Source organism: Danio rerio, chromosome 2 (genome assembly GCF_049306965.1).
Source record: "Danio rerio strain Tuebingen ecotype United States chromosome 2, GRCz12tu, whole genome shotgun sequence".
In the NCBI taxonomy this organism is placed as follows: Eukaryota; Metazoa; Chordata; class Actinopteri; order Cypriniformes; family Danionidae; genus Danio; species Danio rerio.
The window spans coordinates 4,236,711-4,257,500 of record NC_133177.1 but is presented as its reverse complement, the minus strand read 5'-3'; the positions used below and the strand labels follow the sequence as shown (position 1 = coordinate 4,257,500).

General features: G+C 39.9%; 1 long non-coding RNA gene across 1 annotated transcript in view; it reads left to right on the top strand.

Moving 5' to 3' along the window:
- Positions 1-11,472, top strand: part of LOC141377731 (uncharacterized) — a 17,283-nt gene extending 5,811 nt beyond the window's left edge. Inside the window, exon 3 of the long non-coding RNA XR_012390314.1 lies at positions 11,131-11,472. This is a non-coding gene — a long non-coding RNA (uncharacterized lncRNA). The remainder of the gene's footprint in view (positions 1-11,130) is intronic.
- Positions 11,473-20,790: the final 9,318 nt, after the last annotated feature.

Sequence of the window (20,790 nt, the reverse complement as noted above, 5' to 3'; positions counted from 1 at the left end):
AAATGACCAGCTAAAACCATTTTGACCAGCCTGGTTTAAACTGGACATAGCTGGTTTTGGCTGGGCTCCCAGCCTGGCTAGGCTGGTCAAGCTGGTTTTAGCTGGTCATTTCCCAGCCTGACAAGCTAAGACCAAACTTTTAGCTCACTAATTATTAACAAAGATGAGGGGTACGGCTAAAGGGTGTGGAAATTAGGACAATTCAAAGGGCCCACATCATGTTTGGGTCCCCAGAGATGCTTTTATATGATACACTTTCGTCCACAACCACATCCTTTTCATCCGTGACAGTCTTGATATGTTGTCTTAGGGTTCCTAGCGGGCAGCAGCGCCCCTGACAAAGACTATATGATGCAAAAAAGGGACCTAAAGGCACTTTGCTATTAATAAGAAGCTAATTAGTAGTTTATTAAGCTTAAATGCTTAGTTAAAGGTTTGTTATTAATGTCAATTGCACATTAAAATAAAGTGTGACCATAACAAAGACGTAAATTTATTTTTTGTACTACATCAACTAATACAATAAACTAATACAACCTTATTGTAAAGTGTTACTGTATTTTCTATTAAGGCTGATTTATACTTCTGCGTCAAATGCCGGCGTATGCTACGTCGCTTACGCATAGCCCTTCGCCGTGGCCATCGGCGTCGCTGACGTGCACCTCTCAAAAAATGTAACTATACGTCGCAACGACGCATAGCGCAAGCTCTGTGATTGGTCGGCATGGTAGCGCTGACGAGTCTGGGCGGGACCGAGAGCTGCGGGAATGGTGCGAGCCTGGTGGAGCGATTGTTTACAAGTGTCCCGTGAAGGAGCTCCGGATGGAAAGTTTTGTTTTGTGTTAACCTCATAGTTAAAGTTGTTGCTTGTCCGCCAGTTCCTGCCTCAAAATGAGCAAGTTTGAGCCACTTGTACATCCCGGAAGTGTTCAGGAAAAGCAAAACACAGGCGAAGAAACTCGACACAGAGGAACATTTACACCTCACTGCCAACTAGCGTTTCGGAAGTGTTAATGCAGACCAACAGAGACAGCGCGCAGAGGTATAAATGCATAGCTACACACGTTGCCTGCGCCGTGGGTTACGCCGGTCACTTGACGCAGAAGTATAAACCAGGCTTTACGCTGGTCCCAATAAGTGTATCTGTTAACATAATGTTATGTAACATGACCTTTCGATGAGAATATACGCTTATGAAGTTGTAAAATTCATTGCTAAAACAGCTGCAGTTTCTTCACAGCCCCCTACTAAAGAGCTTTGAGCAACTTGAGATATTGCTGCAATATAGTACCAATTAGAGCAAATCTGAAACCACAAACACCACAGCCGCAAATTCTCTGAAACACACAATAAAATGAGCACAGCCTAGAGAAAGAGGTACGGTGCGTCTGTAAGCGACAGAATGGCTTTTATATGCCTGTGGAGTGATGTGAATAGAAACAGTGTCAGTGAACGGATCACATGCACCACAAGCCCTTCGAAGTCATTCGGTTTACACACTCAGCGCCCTCTTGATCTGTTGTTTTGATTCCTGGACTTTGGTCACAGATACAGCATGGCATGTAGTGGAAAAAAAAATCACGACTGCGGTACATGGCACCATCCCACCAAATGTGTGCGCAGTTACTGTTTCAGGCCTGAGTTTTTAAGCGTAGATGGAAAAAAAAAACATTGAAAGTGACACAAAAACATATCGGTTCTATTAGATCTAGCAGTTCTTTTATTAACTGCGAGTAATTATCTTTGATTGGTTCATTTTTCTCGTCAGTTCAACTGAAGCTATTGGCTAATGGCTGTTCCAGGGTGATTGTGTTTGGCTCTTAATTTAATTGGCTAGATGTTGCATTAGCAACTAAGTCTTTAGATGCATCCCAAATTGCATACTTATGCAGTGTTCTACAGTATGAATACTGTAAGAAGTGCATTTACACTAAAAACTCTAAAAGGAGGTCGGAGTCAGCTGTAGATAGTTGAAACTTGAGCTCCAAATAGGCTGCACAAACCTTGTGGTGTTTTTGATTGACTTATTTATTGTCCTATACATGACATGGTATCCAACCCATTCTTTTATTAACGTCTATGTTATGAATTATGTTTTCTTTCTGTCTTTTTTTCACCCTCCTCTCCGTTTGCTCAACCCTTAGGTTTCTTATTGATTTATTATTCTGTCCATCATCATTATGACGTTCTCGGTTCCACCAATCCCATGACGAGCCGCAAGGTATTAAAGCCCTGACAGACCAGTGTGTGGTGCGCGCTCTGCCTCGGCGTACCCTTTGTGCTCCACGCAATTTGTTTGTGCAAATGCTTCGTCTATTTAGTGATTTATCTCAGCTACTGTGGTAATTCGAGTTTGCTTGTTGAACTTCGTATGCTTTAAGTAACATAATGTGATGGTTATTGTGTGATTCTAAACTAAGCTTTGACAGACTTATCCGGTTTGTTTTAGTTTAGATTGATGTTTTTGTTAGATTAGTTTGAGTGTTTTGCCACCTGTGTACTTTGAGTTTTGTAGTTTAATTAGTTTAGTTCGGGTATCGTATACACTTAAGATCTCGGTTTTTATTTGTGTTTCTTTTTGACGCCTAGATTAGACATTAGATTTAAGGATTGTTTTGTTTTGTCAATTTCCTTGATTTGGCTTACACTCGTTGTTTTTGTTTAAAGATAATAATTATAAACGTTTATCCCCCCCCCCCCATTTATTATTGTTACATATTGTTTCAATTATTGAGTAAAAAGCTTAAATAAGAGTAATTGATCCTTGCCTCATTCTTGATCTGTCGCACACATTACACCTGTCTCACCTGAATGTTACAGCATCCCACTTTAACATCTTAAACATGTAACAGTCTACACTTACCGCAACCCTAAATCTATACCTTACAGTAACCTATTGTGTTTTATTAACAATTACACCTATCATAACTCTAAACCTACCCCTCACAGTAACCTGTTGTGTTTCATTAATGTCTACATCTACCCCAACCCTAACCTACCGCAACCCTAACCTACCCCATACAGTAAAACCTGGTTTATACTTCTGAGCCAAGTGATCGGCATGACCCACGGCGCATGCAACGAGCGTAGCTGTGCATTTATCCCTCTGTGCTCTCTGCAAAAACACTTCCGAATTTCTAGCTGGCTGTTTTTGTTCCTTTGTGTCGAGTTACTTTGCTGGTGTTTTGTTTTTTCTGAACGCTTCCTTATTGTACAACTGGCTCAAAATTACTCATTTTGAGGCAGGAACCATGCAACAAATTTAACCATAACGTAAACATAAAGCAACAGTCTCCATCCGAAGCTCCTTGTCAACAGTGAACACTGGTAAACAGTCGCTCCAACAGGCTCACGTGGCTTTCGGTCCTGCCCACTCTCGTCAGCGCTTCCAAGCCAATCAATCACAGAGCTTGGGCTATTCTTGTGACGTGTAGCTAAATTTTTTGAGTGGTGCACATCAGCGACGCCGACGGCCACAACGAGAGCTATGCTTCCACGTGTAGGCTGTGCCATAGCATACGTGTGGGCTTGACGCTGAAGTATAAATAAGCCTTAACCTGTTGTGTTTCATTAACGTCTACACCTGCCGCAACCCTAACCTACCCCTTACAGTAACCTGTCGTGTTTCAATAATGTTTACAGCTTCTGCAACCCTTACTTAGCCCATACCTGTTGTGTTTTATTAACGTCTACACCTACCGCAAACCTAACCGACCCCTTACAGTAACCTGTAGTTTTTCATTAACGTCTACACCTACCACAACCCTAGTCTACCCCTTAGAGTAACCTGTCATGTTTCATTAATGTTTACAGCTTCCGCAACCCTAACCTAGCCCATACCTGTTGCGTTTTATTAACGTTCATACCTACTGCAACCCTAAATCTAATCTATACCCCTTACAGTAACCTGTTGTGTTTTATTAACGTCTACACCTATCTTAACCCTAACCTACCCCTTACAGTAACCTGTCGTGTTTCAATAATGTTTACAGCTTCCACAATGTAACCTAGCCCATAGCTGTTGCGTTTTATTTAAGTTTACACCTATTACATCCCTAAATCTACCCCTTACAGTAACCTGATGTGTTTTATTAACGTCTACACCTACCGCAAACCTAACCGACCCCTTACAGTAACCTGTTGTGTTTCATTCATATTTACAGCTTCCGTAACCCTAACCTAGCCCATACCTGTTGCATTTTATTTACGTTCATACCTACCACAACCCTAAATCTATACCCCTTACAGTAACCTGTCGTGTTTTATTAATGTTTACAGCTTCCGTAACCCTAACCTAGCCCATACCTGTTGCATTTTATTTACGTTCATACCTACCACAACCCTAAATCTATACCCCTTACAGTAACCTGTCGTGTTTTATTAATGTTTACAGCTTCCGTAACCCTAACCTAGCCCATACCTGTTGCATTTTATTTACGTTCATACCTACTACAACCCTAAATCTATACCTCTTACAGTAACCTGATGTGTTTTATTAATGTCTACACCTACCGCAACCCTAACCGACCCCTTACAGTAACCTGTCGTGTTTCAATAATGTTTACAGCTTCCACAACCCTAACCTAGCCCATACCTGATGTGTTTTATTAACGTCTACACCTACCGCAAACCTAACCGACACCTTACAGTAACCTCTAGTTTTTCATTAACGTCTACACCTACCGCAACCCTAGAGTACCCCTTCGAGTAACCTGTCATGTTACATTAATGTTTACAGCTTCCGCAACCCTAACCTAGCCCATACCTGTTGTGTTTTATTAACATTTACACCTACCGCAACCCTAGTCTACCCCTTACAGTAACCTGTCGTGTTTAATTAATGTTTACAGCTTCCATAACCCTAACCTAGCCCATACCTGTTGCATTTTATTTACGTTCATACCTACTACAACCCTAAATCTATACCCCTTACAGTAACCTGATGTGTTTTATTAATGTCTACACCTACCGCAAACCTAACCGACCCCTTACAGTAACCCGATGTGTTTTATTAATGCTCAAAAAAGAGAATGTGAGAGTTGTGTGAGTACTGAGTTGTGGCTGGAAGGGCATCCGCTGTGTAAAACATATGCCAGAATAGTTGGCGGTTCATTCCACTTTGGAAAACCCTGATAACTATAGGACTAAGCCGAAGGGAAATGAACGAATGAATGAACTTTAATCATAATAGTTTTTAAAAGGTCTGCAGTTTTGAATTGCAGACAGCCTGTGTTGTACAAAGACACCAGTGGTGGATCTGAAAGGTCACTGTATGTACAATGGTTTTCGATAGAGTCAACTATCATTGACAGTCTGTAGAGGAGAGCATTGCTGCACTGTTCCTCTGCCTCAGACTCTTTAACCAGCTCCACATGTCTTATCTAAATAAGCACTGCGCCAAGACAGATCACATTTCCTTCTGGTGCGAGCCAGACGTACGGATTACCTTGTCACTGGCTTCGACATAAAAATCACTATTAAATTGGGGCTGGCACATGAAGTCGTGGTACCAGTCATGTTAAAGAAATACTGTACCTCGATGTATTAAGTGATTCTTCAAGCCCTTTTACCATATAGTTAAAGTACAGGGCTTTCCGCTGCTCAGGAAGTCTCATCTGGGTACATTTACCGCACATGAAATTGTCTAGTTCAGTGAGTAATTGACGTCCCGGCGATGTTAGACCTTTGCCAATCTGCTAATATAAATCCTTTGAAGAATTGCCCCCACAACCGAGGCCAAATGAAATGTTAATTCATACCACAATCACAGGGGTGAGTGCAGTTATTCAGACAAAAAGCAGAGCGATGCCAAGGTGCAGTCATAGCAATGGCTGGAAAAACTGAACAGAAGGCAGAATGTGGAACGTACTGTACAAATCATATTAGTAAAAGGGGTAATTTTGGGGGGTTTGAAAGATTGTAGACATTGTTCACCAGAGCCTAAAATAAACACGCTAATCACCAAATATGAAAAAACAAGCGCCGATGAGTGTACAAACAGTGTTTTTCACCGACTGACTGTATTTATTATTAATTTATTAATTTATTTTCCTTTGGCTTAGTCTCTATTTCCTCCAACTATCCCAGCGTATGTTTTACTCAGGGGAACCCAACCGCAACCCATCTCTGGGAAACATCCACACACACATTCACACACACACACTCATACACTACGGACAATTTAGCCCACGCAATTCACCTGTACCGCATGTCTTTGGACTGTGGGGGAAACAGGAGCACCCGGAGGAAACCCACGCGAACGCAGGGAGAACATGCAAACTCCACACAGAAATGCCAACTGAGCCGAGATTCGAACCAGCGACCTAGCGACCTTCTTGCTGTGAGGCGACAGCACTATTTTAACCGTATAGTATGCTTAATTAACTAACACCATACATGAAATGGTTAATTTTATATTGAACAAACAGACACCTACTGTACATCTCGCTGTGGCGACCCCTGATGAATAAAGGGACTGAGCCGAATGAATGAATGAATAATAAACCAGACAACAAAACTGCACTGCTTTTTCTGCATGCTGCATGATGTAAACTGATTTCCACACCTTGACATTGTCTGCTCATAATTCCTTAAACATTCTCTAATCAACATATCTCCGTGTCTAACAAAATGTTAAATCCCAGTAGAGTCTATTCGCGTCATGTGTTTTTCTTTGCTAATAAATCTACCGAGGTTGAATTATATCCACCGAGTACAGTAAATTGAGCATGATGACATACCAACGTCGTCTCGTTCTTGCTGTTTTGGCCATTAGCTAGCTGGGGAATGGTCCAATAGAGAGATGCACCAGGTACTTTAATATTCTTCAAGTCAATGAAAACTCTCTTTTTTCGTAATCACATGTAGGAGGAGAGTATAAATTATTTTGCTTTTATTGACATTCTAGTAGCTTGAAGTAATATACTGGATAAGAAATAATATAGAGAGAAGCAAGTCTGTAAAATAACAGAAAATGTACTGGCAGTTTATTACAAGGTTTTTGTAGGATAATATAAACCATCAGTCCGATAATTTAAGGATATTTTTAACAGTGTAGAGTTAAGTTGGACTGATGTTGGACTAAAGCAGCTAATATTAATTTTATAGGTGGGCATAAATTATTTTTTTAATCTAGATTAATCTTGGATTAATCCAGATTAAATGGCTCATTTGAATTCTACCAAAGGCATTCAGAATAGGTGTGCTTAAATAAATAAGTCTTTAAGAACGGGTTTCTCAAGCCAGGTGGCGCATTAGACTAGGGGCTCATCTCCTGTTTCCAAAATGCATCATAAACTGCTGAGAAACTGTTCTACTGTGATAATTGGTGATGAAAATAAATGATGTTCTTGTGTTTATTAACTGTTTATTCGGTTAAACATTAATTTTTGAACTGTAGGCCTACATAAGCTCGAAACAGTGATTTTTGATCAGCTTAATCTGACTAAAGTCATAACTGAGCTAAACAGAAATGGAATAAGGACATGTGGAGTGTGTAGATATTAGGGGCATTATTGAAGTAAACACCGCGGTCTTTAGGACCTTTCGCCATATTTTCCGTCAAGATACACACGCGGCTGTCAGAAAAGGACTGCGCACACACACACACACACACACAAACACACGTAGCGAAATGCGGAGGTGTTTTTTCTTTCTATTTGGCATATGTTATTAAACTCCATAACACTCTCACCAGTCCTTCCTCCTTATTTGCGTCTAATACCCCAGTTTGTCACGGGGCATGATTGAAATGTTCGTCAGTTAAAGTGAAACTGCCCAACTGCAGTTAAAGTCAGGCATCCTGCTGATTTGATTCAGAAAAGCACTCTTGTCAGACGGCTCACCGGTCAGGTATACATCCGCGCTAAAATATCAAGGTGAAAGTCATCATAGCTTGCGCAAAATAGACCCAGCTCCCAACCCAACTTTAAGAATAGATTAATGGCCATATTTTTTTAATCGCCCGATAAGAGTCTTGTGTTAACGCAGCACATTAATGCCAATAACGGCCCACCACTAATTTATTTACAACGATGAAGGGTTGCTTAAGAACTACTGAGAGATTTCAGCTGCTGTCTGGGATTTCACTGCCTTGCTATACCTTCCTTTCTTCATGTGTTCATTAATTTTTTTCCTGGCATTTTATTACACATAACTTCATTTGTAAACTAATTAGATTTGTTTTCTTTTGATATATGGATTTCTTCGGTTGCTATCAACATCTGCTGGAAATTTCAAGCACCTTTAGAAATATGTTTTTTGAGAAAAATGGGGACGTGTTCAATACTTATTTCTCCCACTGTATAGTCAGTCTCAACATCAACCAACCAACACACTTAAACTTAACACAAGATTACTGTATGAATGAAATCAAAACCACACATACATGCATATTGTCCAACATTTCTTATTCAAATTAAGACTCTGACAGTAATTAGTACTTGTTGCTTCACAAAACATACTGAAGCTTACTGCAACAAACCATTAAAGTAAAGTACTTAATCACTCTTAAACTTGTATTTTAAGTGACAAAGCTTTTTTAATTGGCAAACTTAAGTTCATTCATTGATTTTCCTTCGGCTTAGTCCCTAATTTATGAGGGGTAGCCACAGCGGAATGAAACACCAAATATTCTGGCATATGTTTTACGCAGCGGATGCCCTTACAGCCAGAACCCAGTACTTGGAAACACCCAAAGACACTCATTAACACACACACTCATTCACTATGGCCAATTTTGTTGACCCAATTCACCTATTGCGCATGTGTTTGGACTGTGGGGGAAAGCAGAGCACCCGGAGGAAACCCACACCAACACGGGCAGAACATGCAAACTCCACACAGAAATGCCATCTGGTCCAGCCGGTACTCAAACCAGCGACCTTTTTGCTGTGAGGCAACAGTGCTAACCCCTGAGCCACTCCAAACTTTTTGCATCTAAAATAAGAACAAGTGTAATAATTAAGCCTCTTTATAATATAGACAATCTTAAAGCAAGTACAGCTAAAATAAAGGCTTAAAAAAAAAAGTCTGGTCTTCGATTGTCATTAAGCTATATCTTCAGGCGAAATACTCTTTACTAATGAAGATATAAGATAATCTTAAAGCAATCATAGCAATCTTACACCCTCTGATCCTGCATTTTATTCTTAAAACAAGACTTGCTGGCTAGAAATAAGATTGTAATTCTTGACTATATTGGGAGCTTTCGCTGTCTTTGAGATGATACATTTAGGGAGCTTTCAGAGCCTCTCCATCGGTATGTCTGAAGCTCCACGGGGTACATCCTCTTGCACAGACGTTATGTCAAATAAATGTTCTTTTAACCCATTTGAGAGCACCTAAATGTATCGAGGGCAAGGACAATAACTGGGACAGGTTTAATTCTGTCTGCTCTTCTGCAGGTGGCTCTCTGTAAGGGCTCACCCTATTTTAGCACCTTAGACACTGGACACTGCACTGTGTACAAGACCATATGAAAGTACACAAAGAATATGAAGATTCTACCCATTACTTGTGTTGTAAAAAAAATTAAATGACTGAAAAGAGGAGAGAACCCAGTCTAGGAGACGCGAAACAAGCAGAATTCCTTTATTGAGACGTGTTGGTTTATCTGCAGTCATACAGCGTCTATTAATAAGTCCATGTGTCCGCAGAGCCTACTGGAGGTCCGAAGTCTGCAAGTGCTATCACAAGTCTAAATTGAGACAAAGATGTCTTGTCTGTATTGTGTTCTTAGGAGGAGGGGAGATGGCTAAACAAAACATGCAAATTCAGTTTTGGAGTCAGCAGGGAAAATTGGGTTAGAAACCGGCTACTGACCACAGAAGTTATTCAACACAAGGGTTTCTGTAGCATAAAAGCAACACCCAAAAAACCTCCCTGTAACATTTGCATCTCTTTGGCTTAGCCAGTAGTCAGAAAGACAAAGGGTAAATATCCCTCCTAGCTGGGATGTTCATAAAATGATATAATTCAAAACCAAAGAATAGAGCTTCTCAGTTATATATAGATTATTGTTCATTTGAAATTAGATTATTTCCACACTTGTTACTAGTTTGCTTCTAACACACACACAAAAAAAAAAATCTTCCATATTTGTTTTTCCTATTATGGAATTCATTCATTTTCTTGTCGGCTTAGTCCCTTTATTAATCCGGGTCGCCACAGTGGAATGAACCGCCAACTTATCCAGCAAGTTTTTACGCAGCGGATGCCCTTCCAGCTGCAAACCATCTCTAGGAAACATCCACACACATTTACACACCGCAGACAATTTAGCCTACCCAATTCACCTGTACCACATGTCTTTGGAGGAAACCGGAGCACCCGGAGGAAACCCACGTGAAGGCAGGGAGAACATGCAAACTCAACACAGAAACGCCAACTGAGCCGAGGTTTGAACCAGCAACCTTCTTGCTGTGAGGCGACAGCACTACCCACTGCGCCACTGCCTCATAATGGAAGTCAACGGTTACCTTTTTAGCGTTCTTCAAAATATCTTAATTTGTGTTCAGCAGAAAATAAGAAACTCATAAAGACTTGGAATCATTTGAGAGTAAATAATGACTCAGTTTTATTGTTTGGGGGAACTGTCCTTTTGCGCTTAATGGAAGTTGACTAAAATAGTTGCCAATAACAATGTGAATAATGTCAAATAAGGTCAAAATAATCAAACAAATTACAAATGTAATGAAATCTGCTTATAAACGAGAGTGAAACTGATTTTGCTTAGACAAGTCATCTGAAATGGCACAAGCGTTCTTGCAGGACTCCCAAAGTTCATCAAGATTTTTTGGATTCATCAGTGCAATAGCCTAGTGGTTAGCACGCTGACATATGGTGCAGTAGCACTTCAGAGCATCCTGAGTTCGAATCCCAACTCGAGGACATTTCCCGACTCTACACCCTCTCTCTCTCCCACTGTGTTTCCTGTCTAAAATACTGTGCCATCCTCTCAATAAAGGCCGAAAATAAATCTTTAAAAAGATTTTTTGGATTCATCTTCAATGCTTCCTCCATCTTATCTCAGACATGCTCAATAATGTTCAATACTGTCAATAATGTTAACATGCTCGATAATGACTAAGCTGGCCAATCCTGTAGCACCTTGATCTTCTTTGCTTTCAGGAGCTTTGAAGTATGAGAAGGAGCGCTATCCTGCTGGAGAATTGTCCCTGTCCTGTGGTTTGTAGTGTAATGGGCAGCACAAATCTCTTAATACCTCAGGCTGTTAATGTTGCCGTCCACTCGGCAAATCTCTCTCACGCCCCCATACTGAATGTCACCCCAAACCATAATTTTTCCTTCACCAAACTTGACTGATTTCAATGAGACCAATAGGTCTTCTGCAGTATTTGTGATGATTGGGATGCAGCTCAACAGATGATTCATCAGGAAAATCTGACAGTTTTCCAAACAATCAACTAGAAATGTATTATTTGTTGCTCTTACAACTGGGATTGATGACAACTGGGATTGAAAAATTGTTGTTATTTTCAGACCAGCGCAACCATTTTCACATTTTGTTTCTGTTTAACGGAGAGCAGATTTTTTTTCAACACATTTCTAAACATAATAGTTTTAATAACTCATCTCTAATACCTGATTTATTCAATCTTTGCCATGATGACAGTAAATAATATTTGACTAGATATTTTTCAAGTCACTTCAAGAGTTCACACTTAGCTGATGATTGATTATAAGCAAGTTTGGCATGCTGTCCCAGGAGAGAGCCCTGAGCTCGAAGGTTCTTGAGCCCTGGGCTCCCTCCCGTTTGGAGGAAGAGAGGGGAGCCTTGAGCTCAGGTAGATCTCGACAACTCCCCCTTGATAAGAGCTGATGACTGATAATTGAATGCTATTAAAAGATATGCTGCATTATGAGATTACCTGTATTGCAAAATTTAGATTGATCAATTTACTTGTTGTGCATGTTTTTGGAATGTGGGAGGAAACCGGAGGACCCGGGGAAAACCCACGCAAGCACGGGAAGAACATGCAAACTACACACAGAAATGACCACCGGCCTGCTGAAGGACTAGAACAGGTGATGTTCTTGCTGTGAGGCGACAGTGCTAGTCACTGGGCCACCGTGCTGCCCTATGGAGGGAAAGGTGAAAAGGTAGGGGTGGAAGGGGGGATTCTTCAAATCGGAGATGACTGTAGTGAAAAAACCCTGGCTCTTTATAGCGGTTTAGGAATGGCCTGATTGGTGGATCATGCATGCTAATGCAGAACCAGCCGTGTTCAATCATAATCACGCTCCTCTCGAAATTAGTTTATGAATAAACTTCACTTCTATTCATCTTAAAGTGACATTTAAAGGCTCAACTAAGTAATTTAGGATCTGATCTGTAAAGTGTGAGTTAATATGGCAGTTCAGTGTTAGTTATTAGCTCATGTATGTTATTGGGACGCTATTAAGTTGCAACTATTCCACATATACTAAGAGTTATTAAATGAAGAATAGATGCATGTTATGAATAACGTCCCAGTAACATATATAAACTATTAACTGATACTTACCAAGTCTTTAGTAAGTAATTTACCAACATCTTGTTCATGATCTTTTACTAATTTATTAGGTATAGTTATAAATCCCTAAAATGCAGTTAACAAGTCATTTATAACTTGTTAACTAACAGCTTGGAAGTTATCTATTAGGCACAGTTATGAATAATTAACAAACTATTAACTTTTATTTAACAAGTCACTTATAACTCATTAACTAACAGTTTATTAAGTATCTATTAGCTAGTTATTAAGGATAGTTATTCTAAAGTGTTACCAAATATGTATATAAACGTTGATTTCAATACTTTATTGATCATTTACTAACTCAATCTGAATGATCTTGAAGACCGTCGACTACTCTTAAATACAAATTATTTGTCAATAATTTGATAATTTAGTAATGAAAAATGAATCATTAACAAGTATGAAAGTACAGTTATTAAGCACATTGTAAATGTGGTTATAAGTCAAGAATACAGCATTTGTAACTGCAGATATGAACGGTTTACTAATGTAGAGTTAAGGCTTAACAAATAAGGAATTCACAAGATGCTAAAGCTTAGTAAATTATTCAATAGCCCCTTTCACACATACAGACCATTTTGGAAAATTACCGGCAATTTTCCGGAAAGGTGTGTATGTGTAAACGGGCCCTTTTTGAAAATACCGGTAAATTCGTTCTGGCTATTTTCCGGAAAGAGAAGTTGTAACATTACCGGTAATTTGCCGGAATGCTGCGCTGTGTGAACGCAGAAGGAAGATTGCCGGAAAGAGCGCGTACACGTCTAGAACGTGCTGACGTGAGACGTCTACTTTAGTCAATCAGAACAATCAGACGCATTCACGTTTATGAGAATAAACACATTTAGCTGCTAGATGTTAGTCAGATCACGTTTATATGTTCCTTCTTAATGCTAACTGTGTAAATAATTATCGATAAAATGTTTATGATAATCCGTTGTTTGTTTACCTTCAAGCTTTGCGTGTGCCCGTGAGCGCCCATAGCGCCAGCACACACACATATCATGAACGTCTTGACATGCGAAAGTGTTTTTCTATGTTTTCATTAGAGTTGCACTCAATACTGATCCATCCGAAGAGTTTGTAATGTAGTCAAATGTTTACAAACACAAGCGCAGCCGTTTAGAGGTCATTTCTGGTTAATGATGTCAGAATTTACCGGTATTTTGCGATGGATGTGTGAATGCTCTTTTCCGGAAAAATTCCGTAACGTCCTCGCCTGTGTGAACAGAGCTTTTTTGAACATACCGGTAAAGTTGTTCCGGAAATTTTCCGGATATTTACCGGTATCACTGTGTGAAAGGGGCTATAGTGTTTAGTTGTTATAAAGTGTTACCGAATAGTTTTATACATCTGAGAGCTTTAATTCCAAACTACTAATTTACACTTGATTTAGTCAAACAACAGTTATAGGACAGTCCTGAAATTGATTTTTTACCAGGTTTTTTGACGTTAATTTTAGATGTCAATTTGATGTCGTTTTGAAATCAAGGTCATCAACTGACATCGAATTGATTTGCCTTTTGACGTGTTTATTTCATCAAGGTGGCAGCTGGGTACATATCGCAATTTCATTCATTCATTCATTTCTTGTCGGCTTAGTCTCTTTATTAATCCAGGGTTGCTACAGCAGAATGAACCGCCAACAAGTTTTTACGCAGCGGATGCCCTTCCAGCCGCAACCCATCTCTGGGAAACATCCACAAGCACATCCACACACACACACTCATACACTACGGACAATTTAGCCTATCCAATTCACCTATACCGCATGTCTTTGGACTGTGGGGGAAACCGGAGCACCCGGAGGAAACCCACGCGAACACAGGGCGAACATGCAAACTCCACACAGAAACGCCAACTGAGCCGAGGCTCGAACCAGTGACCTTCTTGCTGTGAGGCAACAGCACTACCTACTGCGCCACTGCTTCGCCCCTATCGCAATTTCACATTTATTAAATCAGAATTTTGTTGAAAATGTGTCGGCATTTACAGATTTACAAAATGGAAGCTCCTGTGTTCATTGACCCCAATGTGCTTTTAAACATTCCAACGATGTGCCAGATATTCAATTGTCAATAATCGACTGATTTCTGAGGAGGAACATGTGAATTTACGTTCTTGTTGCATTGACTGCAGAGCAAATCTATCTAATAAAGGCTTGCAGCGGAAATGGCACAACAATTCAGCAACTAACACATCCAGTTCTTCAGACTTCTTCTTTAGTGAAAAACATAGTGCCCAGCATGCCTTTCCCTTGATGAATCGCTTTGTGAATGTGTTGGCTTGTGCCACGTACACTCCCAGGAGTCCCTGGGTGTTTGAACACTGTAGTTACTATATCATATAATTATGACTTTGCCATCAATCACATTTTCATACTAATGCATCATTAACCCAACAAATAGCTCCCATATGTTCATCCGAACACAGTCCTCGGGTCCAAATACCGTGCGCCTGCCACATGAGTTTCCACTCCAGTTGTGTGTGTGTGTACCATCCGCCACATGCTTACTTCACCTCGTTTTGTCCCTAATGAGTCGGGTCATGTTCGCTAGTTAAGCAGCCGTCAATAATTCAGTATGAATGTGCCCTTTCGGTAGCCGTTAGTGATGGGAAGTTCGGATCATTTTACTGACTCGGATCTTTGAGTTTCGTTCATCAAGATGACCGAATCTTTTTTGGAGTCATTTCGTTCATTTGGTTCAATTTGCCAAAATATTATTAAAATGTTACGAATTGCTTCCAAAGACATCTACAACTAGCCCAAAAGGTTGATTGCACGACAAATAAGTTATAAATAGAATATAAGAAGGAGAAAATATTAATTCAATGTTTACCTGCTCTTTTGTCTATGAAGGCATGTTGTCTCTTTGCTCAGCTCAGCTCTTCATGTCTTCAAATGTCAGGGGTTTATTCACGTTACACTGACAGTCACATATAATCTTAATCAATGCACAGTCAGAGCCGATAGGAGCCATGATCGTTCGTTGTTTACGTGACAGAATGACTCAAACCCGAGGAGTCGAGAGATGAGCGGTTCAATTTTTTTCCTGCTCTAAATGCGTATGATTGGCCCGTGATGAACGAGTGACTCAGACCCGATAGAGGACTCGAGAGATCAGCGGTTCAATTCTTTTTCCGGCTCTAAACGCATATGATTGGCTTCTGCCAATGTGATGAAGACTTGAAATTAACGATACTACCTGCACAAATGTGCGCACACACGGATGAACGAATTACTCCCTGAGAGGACTTGTAGTTCCCGAGTCATATTGAAGATTCGTTGAAATGAACGAATCGTTCATGAACGACCCATCACTAGTAGCCGTACGGATGTGTCAAGACGTTTCTCTGTGGCTTGGCTTTTTAAATGTTTCGCATTGCTTTTGCAAACAAAGCTTCAAACGTCTCTGTTACCAGCAGAGTTGGGTGTTTCGTGTTACTGTAATCTAATGACATTTTTGGGGAACGCAGTGATGTAACAAACTACATTTTGTGTGAAGTTTATTTATAAACTAATTTCGAGAGGATCACGTGCTTATAATTGCTTGTGGCTGGTACTGAATTATTTAATTTATGATTCACCAATCAGGCGATTCCTAAGCCACTATAAATACCTTTAGTTCCATATGACAGCCATCTTCGTTTTGAAGAATTCCCCCCTTCCACCCCTACTCCTCCTCCTTTCTTCAACACAGGTTCATTCTAAAACTGTAGTCCCGCGGACGTTTTTGGAGATGTATGGCTGCATTTCGTTTTTGTAAGCGAACTCTGCGGGGCGGTGTGCCGCCGTTCCTTTTGGTGCTTACTGGCTAAGTGCTTACCACCATGTGGAGGGGTTTCCCACCGCAACCAGTTTGTCCAGTTAGGTCATTGTGAGCAGGCTTGAGATGCAGAGAGGAGTTGACCACGTTGATGGTGACTGAGTTCAAGTCTGGGGAAGAGCGGTTCCAGAAATCAGGTAAGACAAAAACAGAATCCACAAAATAAAATGAACGAGTGAACAACAGGGTGAGAATGTAGTAAAAAAAAAAATCTTAAAGCGTTGTAAAAATGAAACAAGGACTTTTTTTTTCTTTTCTGCACGCTTTTGTAAAATCGTCAGTTGGGTTTAGGAAAGTGAGTGGCTGGACGGGTCAATCAATAAAATTAGCTGGGTTCAGGGAAGGAGGAGGGTGGGCCAGTCGATTGGCCGGTCGCCCAGTCAATCATTCAGTTAGTCAGGCAGATGGTCAGCCAACAGTGACCTCTGGTGGGTTTACATGAGAACAGCGCAGGTGCGAACAGCGCTTGTAAGAGACATTTTAGATATGAAAAAGCACACACAGCGGCCTCTTGCGGATTTGCGAAAACAAAAACTGCCAAAATATGCACCTTCCGGGATGTATTTCGCCGTCTCCAGAAAAGTCCATGGGATTACGTTTTCAGAATGAGCCTGGGTTGCTTTTCTTAAATGGATGGCACGGTGGCCCAGTGGTTTGCACTGTTGTCTCACAGCAAGAACGTCACTGGTTCTAGTCCTTACCAAGCCAGCTGACGTTTCTGAGCGGAGTTTACACATTCTCCCTGCACTCATGTGGGTTACCCCCGGGTTTCCTCCCATCGTCCAAAAACATGCAACTTAAGTTAATTGACTAATCCAAATGGGCACCATAGACATGCTCCTAGTAAGTACTTATCTATTTAGAGCAATCACTATCTGTTCATTAGCTTCTACAGCAGGGGAGTTCTCGAGATCTACCTGAGCTCAAACTCTCTGTTTCGGGAAGTGTCAGATATTCGGGTTTTGTGTTCCAGTATTTATTTTAAATGATCCGGCCTTAACTTTTTCATTGTGAATACCTGCCTGTTTGTGTGTGTGAGAGAGAATGTGAATGAGTCCAAGTAAAAAACAGTGAGCGAGCACGCACGCACRCACACACACACACACACACACACACACACACACACACACACACACACACACACACACACACACACACACACACACACACACACACAGTAAATAAATACTGTGATTGCGGCCTACATAATATTATTTGTATTTTCAAAACGCCAGAGACAGTCAAGCATATATTATTTTTTTAAAACCACGCGTAAATCTGATAATGAGCATGATCAAGATGGAACTGCGCCCCTGGATCAGGATATTGGAAGACAGAAGCAAAATGATCTCAGGTCAGCCAGAAAACATGACAAATAAGCTAACTGTGGGCTCTTCTTGAAGATTAGACAGAGGGAGTCACTTTCGCAGTGAACTGAATGTCAGTGGTGTTAGGAAACTGAATACTGATCTTTCGTATGATTTATGTTTGTAGCTACATCTTTGTTTTGTTTTTTTTTTAAATCCATGGTTGACCCAAAATGTTATATTGCACAAAATAATTAGACACATTAAGAAAAGTGATGCTTTTTCGCTATAACAGCTAAGTAACGTAATGGTCCAGGAAAATTGTGTGGCGGATGTTGGTCTTGGTAACTTTTATTTGGTTTTGTTCCGGAAATTATTCATTTACAAATTAAGCACTGGATACAGGTACTTGACTGGCCTGCCCACAGTCCCGACCTGTCTCCAATAGAGAATGTGTGGCACATTTTGAAGCGCAAAATGTAACAACGAAGACCCTGAATTGTTGTCCACCTTAAGACTTTTTTGCAGAAAGAATGTCACAAAATTACACCTCAAACAGCCTGATATCACGAGGAAACGCAAGTATTTTACATTTTGTCAGTTCAGTGGCTAATTTGTACAAGTTCAGTCGTACAAAAATGTACGATTTTAAAAAGGAGGCGTGGCACCTAACCCCACCCCTAAACTCAACCGTCATTGGGTGATGAGCAAATCGTAATAAATTGTACGAATTAGATCGTATGAATTAGCCACTAAATCAAAAAGTTACGAATTGCCGTGAGATTGCGTTGCCTGAAACACTTAATCACTTGGTGTTTTCAGTCCCTAAACTTCTTTAAAGTGTTGTGCAAAGTAATGGCAACATTACAAAATGGTAAATGCTTTACTGTTCCAACTTTTAAAAAAATGTGTTGCAAGAACATAAATTGGAAAAATGTGTTTATTTAAGACATAAAATGATGAGAAACAGATTAAATAATCTTTGGTGTATTGTCTGCAATGAAATACAAGTCAAAGTTAATTTAGAAATCACTACTTTCTTTTTTATTTGAGTTGTCCATACTGTCCCAACATTTTTCTCATTTAGGCTTGTATGTTTTTCTGCTCCCTCATAACTCCCGGTCTGAGCTTCAAGACAAAATCCCCTTGTAGCACATTAACCTCTTATTACTTCGCATCATGCTGGTTTCCGTTGACAAGCAGTGGGCAATTTAATGCCTTTCACAGCCAATTGACTCTATGATTCAGAGCGAGAGGTGAGCCTGCGAAAAAACTTTTGTTATTTCACGTTTCTCATTAGGCTCATCACGGGTCAGCTTCGCTAATGACTTGGAGGAAACTGCACCTGCAATTACGGCTCTCATTATTGCAATCATCGTTATTTATGAGTCCGTGTTTGGAGCCCAAATGGAGTATAATGAGGTGTTGGGATGATAATGAGTCGGTCGTGAAGATGATGAGGATGATGACGGCATAATTCTGCAGCGTTGCAGTGACTTACGGCGTCAGACTGCTTTTGGCCCATGTGTGTGGCAGCTGCCACCACACTGCATGGTAGAGGGCCATGTGCTTAAGATCACCCTGTAGATGCCAACTGAAGGGTGTTTTAAATGATACTAGTGAACTTATTTTTCATTTCGCAAAAAAATGTAGACAAGTATTTTTAATGAGCCTGGGCTGAAACTAAGTCCATTATTTATTTCTTACAACAAGCAAAATGTTAATAATTTCTTATATCAAGAGATTTTATTTTCATACTCCTTATTATGCTGGAAGAAATGACAGTAGGCTTACTGACCGACATTAAATGCAAACAAACAAAACAAAAAAAAAAACCACAATGCTTTTGTAATAGTTTGATAAATAAAACATAAGCTAGTATAAATCAACAATGGCTCATTTTGAAAACGTAGCCCTATATACATTTCTGGAGATCACCATTATGTAGCCGGAGGTACGTATATTTTCATTTCGTTATTAAAACAAACACTACAGGGCGATATGATGTCGTTTCTTTTCACGCTTAACAGTTGACTGCTTACCTGCGTAGGGATTTTCCAGCTGTTACCAGTTTGTCCAGTAGCTTGCTATGTGTATTGTTGGATTTGAGACGCAGAGAGGAGTTGACCACGGCGACGGGGTTCGGGTGCGGCAAAGAACAGTTTCAGAAAGCGGGTAAGATAAAAACAAAAGGCAAAAAATAAAATAAACTAGTAAATAACAAGGTGAGAATGTGGTAAAATCTGAAAATGTGGTAAAAGTCAGGCGGTTGTGAAGGCTTTTTGTTTTCTGGATTGCTTTTGAAAACACTGTTGGTTGGGTTTAGGGAAGTTGGTGGGCGCTGGTAAATTTGTTCAAGCAGATGCGAATGGCCCTCGCGAGAGAAATTTAAGATCTGAAAAAGCATACACAGCGGCCTCTAGCGGATTCGTGAATACAAAAAATGTAGCTCCTGGGACGTATTTTGCTTTCTCCAAAAAGGTATATAAAGGTACATAATCAGAATGTGCCTGGGTTGGTATAAATGTAATAAGGTTGTATTATAAGCACATGAAAAATAATGACTTTGATCCTTTAAATATAAACAAGGGTTTTAAGTTTTGTTCATATTTTATTTTATAACCAGTATATCACACAAATGTTTTCTCCCGACACATTTCATTTTGAATATCTTAAACATTTAAGGGATAGTTCACCCAAAAATAACAATTCTGAAACCTTTTCTCATTGTCCCCTTTTTCTAAACATGTTTGAGTGTTTGGAAAAAGAGAAGATATTTTGAAGAATGTTACCTACATAGTATTTTTGTTCATACTATGGATTTAAGTTTTTTTCCCCCAACATTCTTCAAAATATCTTCTTTTATGTTAAAAGAAGAAAGAAATAATAAAAAAGTTAAAAAACACTAAAGTGAAAGCAAATGTTAAGGAGATTTACATTTTTGAGTGAACTTTCCCTTTTAGTGTGTCAATGGTTTTTTTTTTCCCAATATGTTTATTGATTTTTTTCCTTTTCACCCTATCAACTAGGCATACAGACAACAATGCAGCCTACACAGCACATATCTACACCCTTCTTATATATATGTATATACACCCATACATACAAAAAAAAATAAAA